A 9,832-nucleotide genomic window follows, 5' to 3' on the forward strand; every position below is an offset into this window, starting at 1 on the left:
TGTTGTCACTTACTGTGTCATCTTGGGCAAGTTATTTAGCCTCATTCTCGGTACCCATAAAAAGGAATAATAGGCAGGTGCCTCACTGAGATAGTGTGAGGATTAAATGAGATACTATATGTGAAGTACTCAGCAGAGTGTCTGGAACAGAATATGCTAGTTACTGTAATTGTTATTACTGACATTCAAGCAGAATAATATATTTATTTATATACAACTTTGATTCTTGATATTTTCTAAGACATTTTCACACCAGATCTATATATCTTTTCAATAATCAACATGCAGTAAAAAGCAGAGACAATATGACAGTGTTAGAACACTCAACACTGAGAAGTAATTTAGACTGTCACAGCGCTCCAAATACCTGGATGCCCAGCCCACTCCGGTGTTGTTTGGACACCTGGAAGCCTTAAGCATTTCCAGGCAGATGACATGTCCCTAAATTTCAGGGAATCTTATGGGGAGAAGTTTTGTGTGAGATGCACTTGGCTTTTCACTCTCCAAACAAGCAGTAACTAAAAGCGTATTCTGGGCACTGAGCTGCAGGTCTGGGGAGGCAGCCAGAGACAGAAGACTTGAACTTGTGAACCTTGCCCTGTAAAGAATGCACAGACCTGATCCGCGGCTCCAACCACCATGCTGTTTCTGGAAGAGCAGGTCGGAGTTCTTCATACTCCTCAACCCTTTATAGAAGGGTCATCTTCAAGGGCAAGACAGAAGTTTGCTGGGGAACTAAGTCCAAAATGAATCCAAGTCATCTCATTGTGAACTGGAGCTCTTCTTTGCCAGTGCCTGGAGCTGGAGTAATGGAACGCAGGGGTGTTTGTCACACTCTGGTGAAAAACTGGAGGTATACAAGAGCCGAAGTTTAGGATGTTGGTATGAGATGCTCACATACTGTATAGAACTATATGGAGAAGACTATTGGCATTTATGGGATCAAATCATTTTAGTAATTGTCTTTTCCTCTGTAATGAACAGTTGTGCTATTTAAAGCAGTTGTTTGGGTACATGCCCATGGGTGCACGCGGCTACTATCAACTTTATAGGACTTGGTTTTCTTTTCTTCTTCCTCTTCATCTGGTAAGTTTAATGCATATTTAAAAATAGGCTAATCTCCTTGTTTAAGTGGAAAACAAAAGCATCACCTCAAAAATCTTCCCAAACACTCACACCTCATACCATTCTTCACAAATGAGCTATGTCATTTGTGTGACCAAAGATAGCCATTAAATAGTAGGGGATCTTGGACCTCTTTTGATGTTTCTGTTGTTTGAAATGCTCTCCAAACATCAAACCAGACAGTCTGATTTTTTTTTTGAAAGCATGCATGTGGTTTTTTATTGATTTATAGTCATTTTACAATGTTGTGTCAAATTCCAGTGTAGAGCACAATTTTTCAATTATACATGAACATATATATATTCATAGTCACATTTCTGTCTCTGTGAGCTACCATAAGGTCTTGTATATATTTCCCTGTGCTATACAGTATAATCTTGTTTATCCATTCTACAATTTTGAAATCCCAGTCTGTCTCTTCCCACCCCCCACCCCCTTGGCAACCACAAGTCTGTATTCTATATCTATGACAGACGGTCTGATTAATGTCCAACATAACATCTTATAGACTAAGTATTACAGATCCTAGCTGAATGTAAATTTCCAGGATGGTTTCCCATAGCATCCTCAGCTTTTCCTTCGTGGGAACTCAATTATTCTTGTATATCTAGATGATGCTACTGCCCTCTCCTCCCCTGCATGAGAAGGCCCTTCCTATATTCTAAATTGCCCTCCTCTTGCTCAGAGTAATGATGACTTCCTAGGACACACATACATCAGTCAGGACTTTGACATGAGATTTCCCCATAGTTTATTTGCTGCTTTTCCCCAACAGTCAATTTAGTGGAACCTGGCAAATTTAGTGATAAGACAGGGAAATTCGATTTAATTTAAATGATCACTCTTTGTGGATTAGGGAAGACACAGGAAACTGGAAAAATAAGGGTACAGCAATATTGTGTTGACTTATTTTGACTGGAAATGCTTAATTCCAATTATTCATAGTAGAATTTTTTAGGAAAGCAGCTAATATGCACTAGGATGCTGCATTAGGAGAACCCAAGGGGCTTGTAAACACACAGTCCTCCGTACAAAATCCTTCCCAGGGGTAACTTACAGAAGAAGGGAGGGAAGAATTGAGTCCTCCTTGCAGACAGGCAGCTGGCATTTTTTGTTTCGATCCTTTTAAAAAAAACTTATTGAAGTATAGTTGATTTATAAGGTTATTATTGAAGTATAGTTGATATATAAGTATAGTTGATTTATAATTTATTTATTAGTGTCAGGTGTACAGCAAAGTGATTCAGTTATACATATACATATAGATTCTTTTTCATTATAGGTTATTTCAAGGTATCGAATGTAGTTCCCTGTGCTATACAGTAGGACCTTGTTGTTTATTTATTTTATATATAGTAGTTTGTATCTGCTAATCCCAAACTCCTAATTTATCTCTTCCTCCTAACCCCCTTCCCCTTTGGTAACCATAAATTTATTTTCTATGTCTGAGTCCATGTCTAGTTTGTAAATAAGTTCATTTGTATCATTTTTTAAAGATTCCACATATAAGTGATATTATATGATATTTGTCTTTCTCTGACTTACTTAATATGATAATCTCTAGGTCCATCCATGTTGCTGTAAATGGCATTATTGCATTCTTTTTTATGGCTGAGTAGTATTCTATTGTATACACATATACACACCACATCTGCTTTATTCAATCATCTGTCAGTGGACATTTAGGTTGCTTCTATGTCTTGGCTACTGTAAATAGTGTTGCTATGAACATTGGGGTGCATGTATCTTTTTGAGTTAGAGATTTTTCTGGATATATGTCCAGGAATGGGATTGATCCTTCTAAAAATAGCTAAGTAGTGTATATATATTCTCTTTGTCTTTTTAATTTTTTAATTTAATTTCTTTATATATGTCTCAAAATGTGTAAAATCTTTTCCAGATGCATAAATGCAAGCATATGTGGGGTTTTTTTTTCCCCTTTTATTATTGGCTCCCCCTTATCTCTCTGGTTTTCCCTTTACCACTGGGTTTCCATCTCCTACCTATTCACCCCTGGAGCCAATTTCTGCAGTAGACATGATTACAGTCAGGTACGTGCCTGTTCACATCTTTTGCCATCTACACATACTGTGGGCAGCCATAGCCAGGCCTGTTCACAGAAAGCTCCTGAGCAGATGTAAATGGTAAAGGCCTGGATGCTGCAAATGCAGGAAAGCACACAACCTGAGACTCAGGCACCAAAAAGGGTTGCTCACACAGTCATTGTGGACCTGCAAGTTTCAGCTCCCAGGCACTGAGCAGTGGGCCTGGCGGACAGGGTTTGCGGAGGAGCAGAATTGCTGACTGACTGTGAGTGTGTGTGTGTGTGTGTGAAACAGATGCTGGCAGGCACTTAAGAGGGTAGAAGGCAAAAGCCTAGAAGGGCAGCCTCCTCACCTGGCTAGTTCCCTCTGCAGGAGGAACGGAAGGCGACCCTGAGAAAACTAGCCCCTCTCATGTGTCGCCTTTGTCTGGACTGCTCTCATATACTTTTAGGCTCAGTGGAGCTGGTGAGTAGGACTGAGCAGTATTCAAGGACTCCATTCTGACACCTTTGGACCCAGGTCAGGTCTCAGATTCAGGCGTAAGGCCCAAATAGTGAGGAGTACTTTTGAAATTAGTTGTATGTCAAAAATTGGATTAAAGTATTATGTGCCTTCTTCTGTATCTTCCTTTTTCTCACTTAAGGAATTGCCTCCGAGTCAACTGGCACGGTGCACATGCATCCTCTTGTAGCTACTGCAAAATAGTCCATGGTGTGCGTGTTCTATTCCTATTAATGAGCATCCACAGTATTTCCAGTTTCTCCTTTTTTTGTCCCTTCTTTTTTCTCTTTTTTTTTTTTTTTTTAATGTTATCAAAATTTCTGCCATAGACCTTCTTATACATCTGTCCTGAGGCACAAATATTTTTATTGCTATGGAATGGATTCCCAAGAATAAAATTACTGTGATATGGTTGAACCTTGAAAACATCATGGTAAGTGAAAGAAGCTGGTCATGAAGGACCACATGTGTGATTCAGTTTACATGAAATGTCCAGAATAGACAAATCCAAAGAGATGAAATGTAGCTTGGTGGTGGTTGGCTAGGGCTGGGTTGGGGGAGTGCCTGTAAGGAACTGGGAGTGATTGCTAATATCTGGATGCAGGCAGTGTGGGGGTTCTTTCTGGAGTGATGGAAATGTTCTGAGAATGGTTGTGGTGATGGTTACATAACTCGATATACTAAATGCCATTGGACTGTACACCTTACATGGGTCAGTTGTATGGCATATGGATTATAACTCAATAGAGTTGTTATAAGAAAAGAATGAGACTGTATATGTGTTTTTATTTTAATAGATGCCACCAGACTAGTTTCCAAAAAGGCTACAGCTGTTCCTATTTCTACCAGCACTGAATGAGAATATCCTTTCCCCAAATCCCCACCAGCAACAGGTTTTACACTTTTCCCAAATTTTGCCAATCCTCATATATAAATAGATATCTTATTTTTACTTTAAGTTGCATCTCCTGGGTAAATTCTTACTATAAATGTTTCAACAATACTTCAGCATAAAAAGAAACAAGTACAAAGCCGCTTTCACCTCTCATGTCTCCCCTGAAGTAACCCTTCTCAACAGTTAGTTGGGTTTCCAGGCAACTTTTAGTGCATTTATAAACTTATTCACAGAGACATATCATTTGATAATTGATAAACAGAATCACACTATAATGCCATCCTATGACTTATTTATTTTCATATAACAGTATGTCTTCGAGATCTTTCTAAAGTAAGACATATGGCTCTAGCGCATTCTTTCTAGTGGCTAAATGAGATAGCATGGTGTGGACAGTCCTGTAGAGTTGGTCCCTTATCCTCCCTGGTATCCTCAGACCCAGATATCACTGAGCCACTGAATTTTCCAAATCTTAATTCTGCCTACCTCCTACCTTCGCATGTGCTATAATATAGCACTTACTGCTTAAGCCATTTTGAGTAAATTATTCTGCTACTTGGGGCCAAACACACCCTATCAAAAAAGTCTATACTTCCCTTCTGCCTCCCACCCATCCCCACCTAGACTCTTAAGTTTCATGAGAGCAAAAACTGTGTCATTCAAGTTCATCAGCTCTTGGCACAGGGCCTGGCATGTAGGAGTTGCTCAACAAGTATTTGTTGGATGGTGAACAAATGAAGCACTTTGAAATTGAAACTAAGGCAATTGCTGATATGAGTTTGAGTGTTGGGAAAGTCATCACCACCATCATCACCAGAGATGGCTCCTGAAGGACAGTGAGAGTTCATCCGGTGGGAAATGGTATTTCAGGCAGAAGGGAGAGTCTGAGCAACCCCTAGAGCTGTGAGCGTGGATGGCACGGTCCTGGCATCGGGGAGTAGGCGTATCTAAGTGGGAGAAATGGAAAAGGCAGGAGATGAGGTTGGAAATGTTGGTTCAGATGCCAGTCTATAGGAATGCCCTTCTAAAGAATTTGGATCTTTTTCTTTAATGGTTGGAAGTCACTGAAGAGTTCTGGGCAAGAAAATGGTGTGTCTGGATCAGCAATTTAGAAAGATCCATCTGGAAGCTATTTGGAAGATGGATTAGAGGCTGTCTAGCCTGGAGACAAGGAGACCAATCAGGAGATATACTTATCTAGTCCTTTTTGTTGCAATTAGCAAAAATCCAATTTGATTGGCTAAAAGTGGAATGGATTAGCTCACTGACCACAAGAAGAGCAGAGGCACGGCTGGGCTTCAGGATCACCTAGAACCTGGGTGTGGGTCACTGCCAGGCCTCCCCTGTTCTGAGGCCAACTCTGATCCTCTCTGTGTGTTGCCTTCAGTCTCTCAGGTGGACTCACTCTACATGGCATATGCTGCTCTCAGGTCCTGAGCCTCAGTCTCACAATATCTGTACATACATTATACAGGATGACTGCCTCTGGTCCAAGATCAAATATCCCAGGGAAAGGATCCCAATGGCCAACCTTGGGCCAGATGTTCATCCCTGGTCCAATCAACAGTGGCCAGATAATAAGATCTCAAGGCAATGGCGGTTTCCCCTCAAGACACATGATCAGAGATGGGGAAGGAGAAATTCCCAGAAGAAGGGAAACAGCTTTGTTTTAGAGTCAGAAAACTAGTTGTTCATTACTATAAATATAACTTACTGTTATAGTGCAGGCAAAATGTGAGGTGTACTCAAACTGAGGGGCTCTGGGAGGGAGGAGAAAAGGCGAACCCAGGAGACTTTCAGAATCCTCAGTTGCTGACCTGTCTGCAGCTGGATCTAGGAGCTAGCTGTCCCATCAGTAGCTGAAAGCTGGAGTCGCCTCTGGGCCTGCATCCCTGGTTCATCTTCTGTGCATCTTGGAGCCTGGAAACTTGGAGACTGGAGCCCTCTCCTCCAGCTGTGCGGCCACCCTTCTTCCACTCAAGCCCAAGAAAGAGCACAAAGCCCTGAGATGGAGAAAAATGAGCTGCTTCCCCACGAGTCATTGCAAACTTGCCTAGCTAAATGGGGACTCGAAATAGAAATTAATTCAATAGTTTCATGCTTTAAAAAATTAAAGTTACAGTTCTTGTTCCTTTGGATTTAAGGACTGAGATTTGTTTCCACAACATTTGTGACCCCAGAACCTGGTACCTAACAGAGTCTGATCAATTCTTTGCTGAGTGATTGAGAAAAGAGCCAGCCCAGATGGGACCCCAAGAGGACCTCGGTCAAGGAGAACCTAAAGGAAGGAGGGCAAGGGAGAGCCCGGAATACAAGGTCCACTTATTTCAGGTTGTGCCCTGGGATCTGACCCCACCCTCATTCCAGCCTCTTCTTTCTGGCTTGTGGTGGTGGTGATGGTGGTGGTATTGACATACATGTGGGTGCGGGGGCAGGGAATGAATAGGGGGAGGTGGGGTTGTGTTAAAGAAAGCACAGAATTCTTTAGGATTCCACCAGAGGGGACAAGTCTGGAATAAAGGCACCCAAAAAAAGTCCTGCGTTTTGGTGACCAGCCTTTAAATAGGCTTCTCCTTTCTCCTCCTGCTTTCTTCTACACAACCCCCGCCCCCGCCACCCCAGAGCACTGAGGCCTGGGGCACTTGGGTGCCGGGTCTTAGAGCTGCAGGTGTCACCTGCTGCCTGGAGCCATGTTCCAAATGGCAGTGGCTTGAAGTTTCACCCTTGCCCTGGGCAGGAAGAGAAAGCCTCATCTCTGTCCTGTTACTATCCCGCCTTGGCAGCCTCCCAAAGAAAAACTTTAGCTGGAACTTTCCACCCTGGTCCTGACTTCGGGAGGAAGGAAGGCTGGGGGACTAGAGGTGATCGCTGTCTCCCCGATTGACAGGAGTTCGAAGCAGCTGCCCTCAGCTCTCCCCGTCGTCGTGGCTGCTGGCTGGGGGCCTCTGGCGGGCTGGGGGTGCGGGGGGCGCGAGGGGCGCTCAGCCAAGCCGGCGCGCAGGGACTGCGGTCTGCCCGGTGTCCGTTAGCAGAAGCGCGTCTGGCTGTGACCTCAGCAGTTCCACCCGGGAGGGGTGGGAGCCAGGGCACCGGCCAGCCCCAAACGTAGGCCAGGAGAGGAACGGCTCCAGGCAGCTTAGGTGGAAGAAGGGTGGAGTCGGGGGTCGTTTTAAAGCAGGCACAGGCGCCGCCAGGAAAAGCTTACCCCACCTGGAAGGTCCCGAGCGGGCTCTTTGTGGGTCAGACCTTTGGGTTATTTTTAACCCTGGATCAGGTTACAGACAGTATTTGCCCCACCTTCTGCGGCGGGCAGACAGCTGTGCGGGGCGGAGCTGGCGGGAGAGGGCGTAGCAGCTGATGCTCAGGTCACGCTGACTCGCCGAGAGCAGCCAGCGCCGCCGGCTACAGTGCAAATACCACCAAGTGCGAACTTCAGGAAAGGATCAGCCCCTTCCAAGGGGTCCCCTTTGCTCTTAGGAATTTTCGCACTTAATAAGAACGGGATCAGAGGGTTAGATCTGCTGTAATACGAAGGAGGAAGGAGCAGACATCTTACAACACCAACCCTTCAGTGTAGGGCAGGGTGTGCACCAGGGCCGATCTCAGGTCCTCCCTGGAGAAGGCATCTGGGCACATCTAGGCAGACCGGTCAAGAATTGAAAGAGTTTATAAGAAAAGGGCTGCGAAAACAGAGAAGTGGGGTGGGGGTGGGGCCGGGTGTGCTGGGACTTGTGGCTGGAAGCGGTGGCATGACAGCTGGACTTTGGAGGATGGGTAGGATTTGCCAGGCAGTTGGAGAGTGAGCAGGGAGAACCGCAGAAAAAACAGCCTGAGCCAGAAATAGGAGGGATCAGGCCACATTGGGGGATGGTGAGATGTTCCTGTACCCATTGTTTAAGAGAGTCCTGGAGAAAATGCTGGAAGGGTAAATTGTACCTTCCTTTCCAGGAATTTAAGCTATAGGCAAACAGTCAAAGAAAGATTTTGAACAGGGAGTAATGTGATCTGAGATAGACTTTTAAAATGTTTCTTGGATGGCTTTGGGTAAGGCTGGGCTGGAAGGGGAGAGTCTGGATACAGAGAGACCAGCTAGGACGCTACCAAGTGAAGGAAAAATAATGTCCCTCTTGGTGGAGCCACTGTTGTTGGTTAACTTATGGAGATGGGGTTGGGGGTGGGTAGTATCTTCTGTTACAGCAGCTAAGCCTGTATCCTAAGTACTATTAATACTGATAATTCTGATGCAAATAAAAGCTTGAGGGATGTCCACACTTGAAGCATACAAGTGGGATAAGTGGAGACAAAAATAAAAGAAAAACCAAAGAAGTGAATGATCATAGAATCCAAAGGAAGAGAGGAAAGAAGCAAGAGGGCAAACTGAGTTCTGTGTAGCAGAGAGTCCACAAAAGCCAGGGGCATCAGGAGGCTCTGATCTGGCAAGTACTTCAGCAGATTGATAGGGGCTTAATTTAAGCACAACAGATTATACCAGGATGGTGGTGAGAATAATGTTTCTGTCATCTCCCTGAAGATTTTTTGTAGATGTGTCATTTATCTGGACATTTAGAGTTCTGCGCTGGCCTTTAGATTAAAAAAAATCAGGGCCATCAATGCTTATGCTCATGAAATTATACAAGTATGTTTACTGGGGCTTATTTGTATGAATCATGATTTTTCTGGTATAATATGCCACCAAAACAAAACTTTCAAGTACTTAAGTGTTTATATTCATCAAAGAACTTTTTCTCTTCAATTGACTTTGTGATAAAGGCTGCATTATGAGGTTGATGAGCTGAGCTGTACCAGTTAGGAATCTTTTGATTGCAAGGGAAAGATAACCCAACCTTGCCAAAGCAGAAAGGTAATTCACTAGCTCATCAAACTGAAAAGGCCAGGAGTAGGTCTGGCTTCAGGCACTGTTTGCTCAGGGGCTCCCAATGTGTCAGTGGGACTCAGTTTCCCTCTTTCTTGCCCTCAGTTCTATGATAATGGCTCCAACCTCAAAGAATCTTCCCCCTCTGGTCACTAGGTGGCCAAGCACAGGGGAGAAGAACAAATCTCTTTCTGAGAAGCCTCTGCAATTGCATCGTGTTCGCTCTTATTTGGTCACATGTCCATCCCTGAGCCATGTACAGATCAGAGGAAAGCAAAGCTCATTAGCTGTGTGCCTTGGGCAAGTCCCTTAACTTCTGGGTCCTAGAGTTTTCTTGTTTATAAAGTGGGAATAATAGTACCTATCTGATAGAATCATTAGGAGGCTTACATA

The 9,832-nt window shown here is 43.9% G+C and overlaps 1 long non-coding RNA gene across 1 annotated transcript; it reads right to left on the bottom strand.

Annotated features, from left to right (window-relative positions):
* Nucleotides 1-257: 257 nt before the first annotated feature.
* LOC116659765 lies at nucleotides 258-7,809 on the bottom strand. The gene is made up of 3 exons (XR_004315104.1): nucleotides 7,772-7,809; nucleotides 6,384-6,569; nucleotides 258-847 (listed from the first exon to the last, which is right to left on the bottom strand). It is a non-coding gene; the product is annotated as an uncharacterized LOC116659765 (long non-coding RNA).
* Nucleotides 7,810-9,832: the final 2,023 nt, after the last annotated feature.

This window comes from Camelus ferus, chromosome 25 (assembly GCF_009834535.1).
Source record: "Camelus ferus isolate YT-003-E chromosome 25, BCGSAC_Cfer_1.0, whole genome shotgun sequence".
Classification (NCBI taxonomy): domain Eukaryota; kingdom Metazoa; phylum Chordata; class Mammalia; order Artiodactyla; family Camelidae; genus Camelus; species Camelus ferus.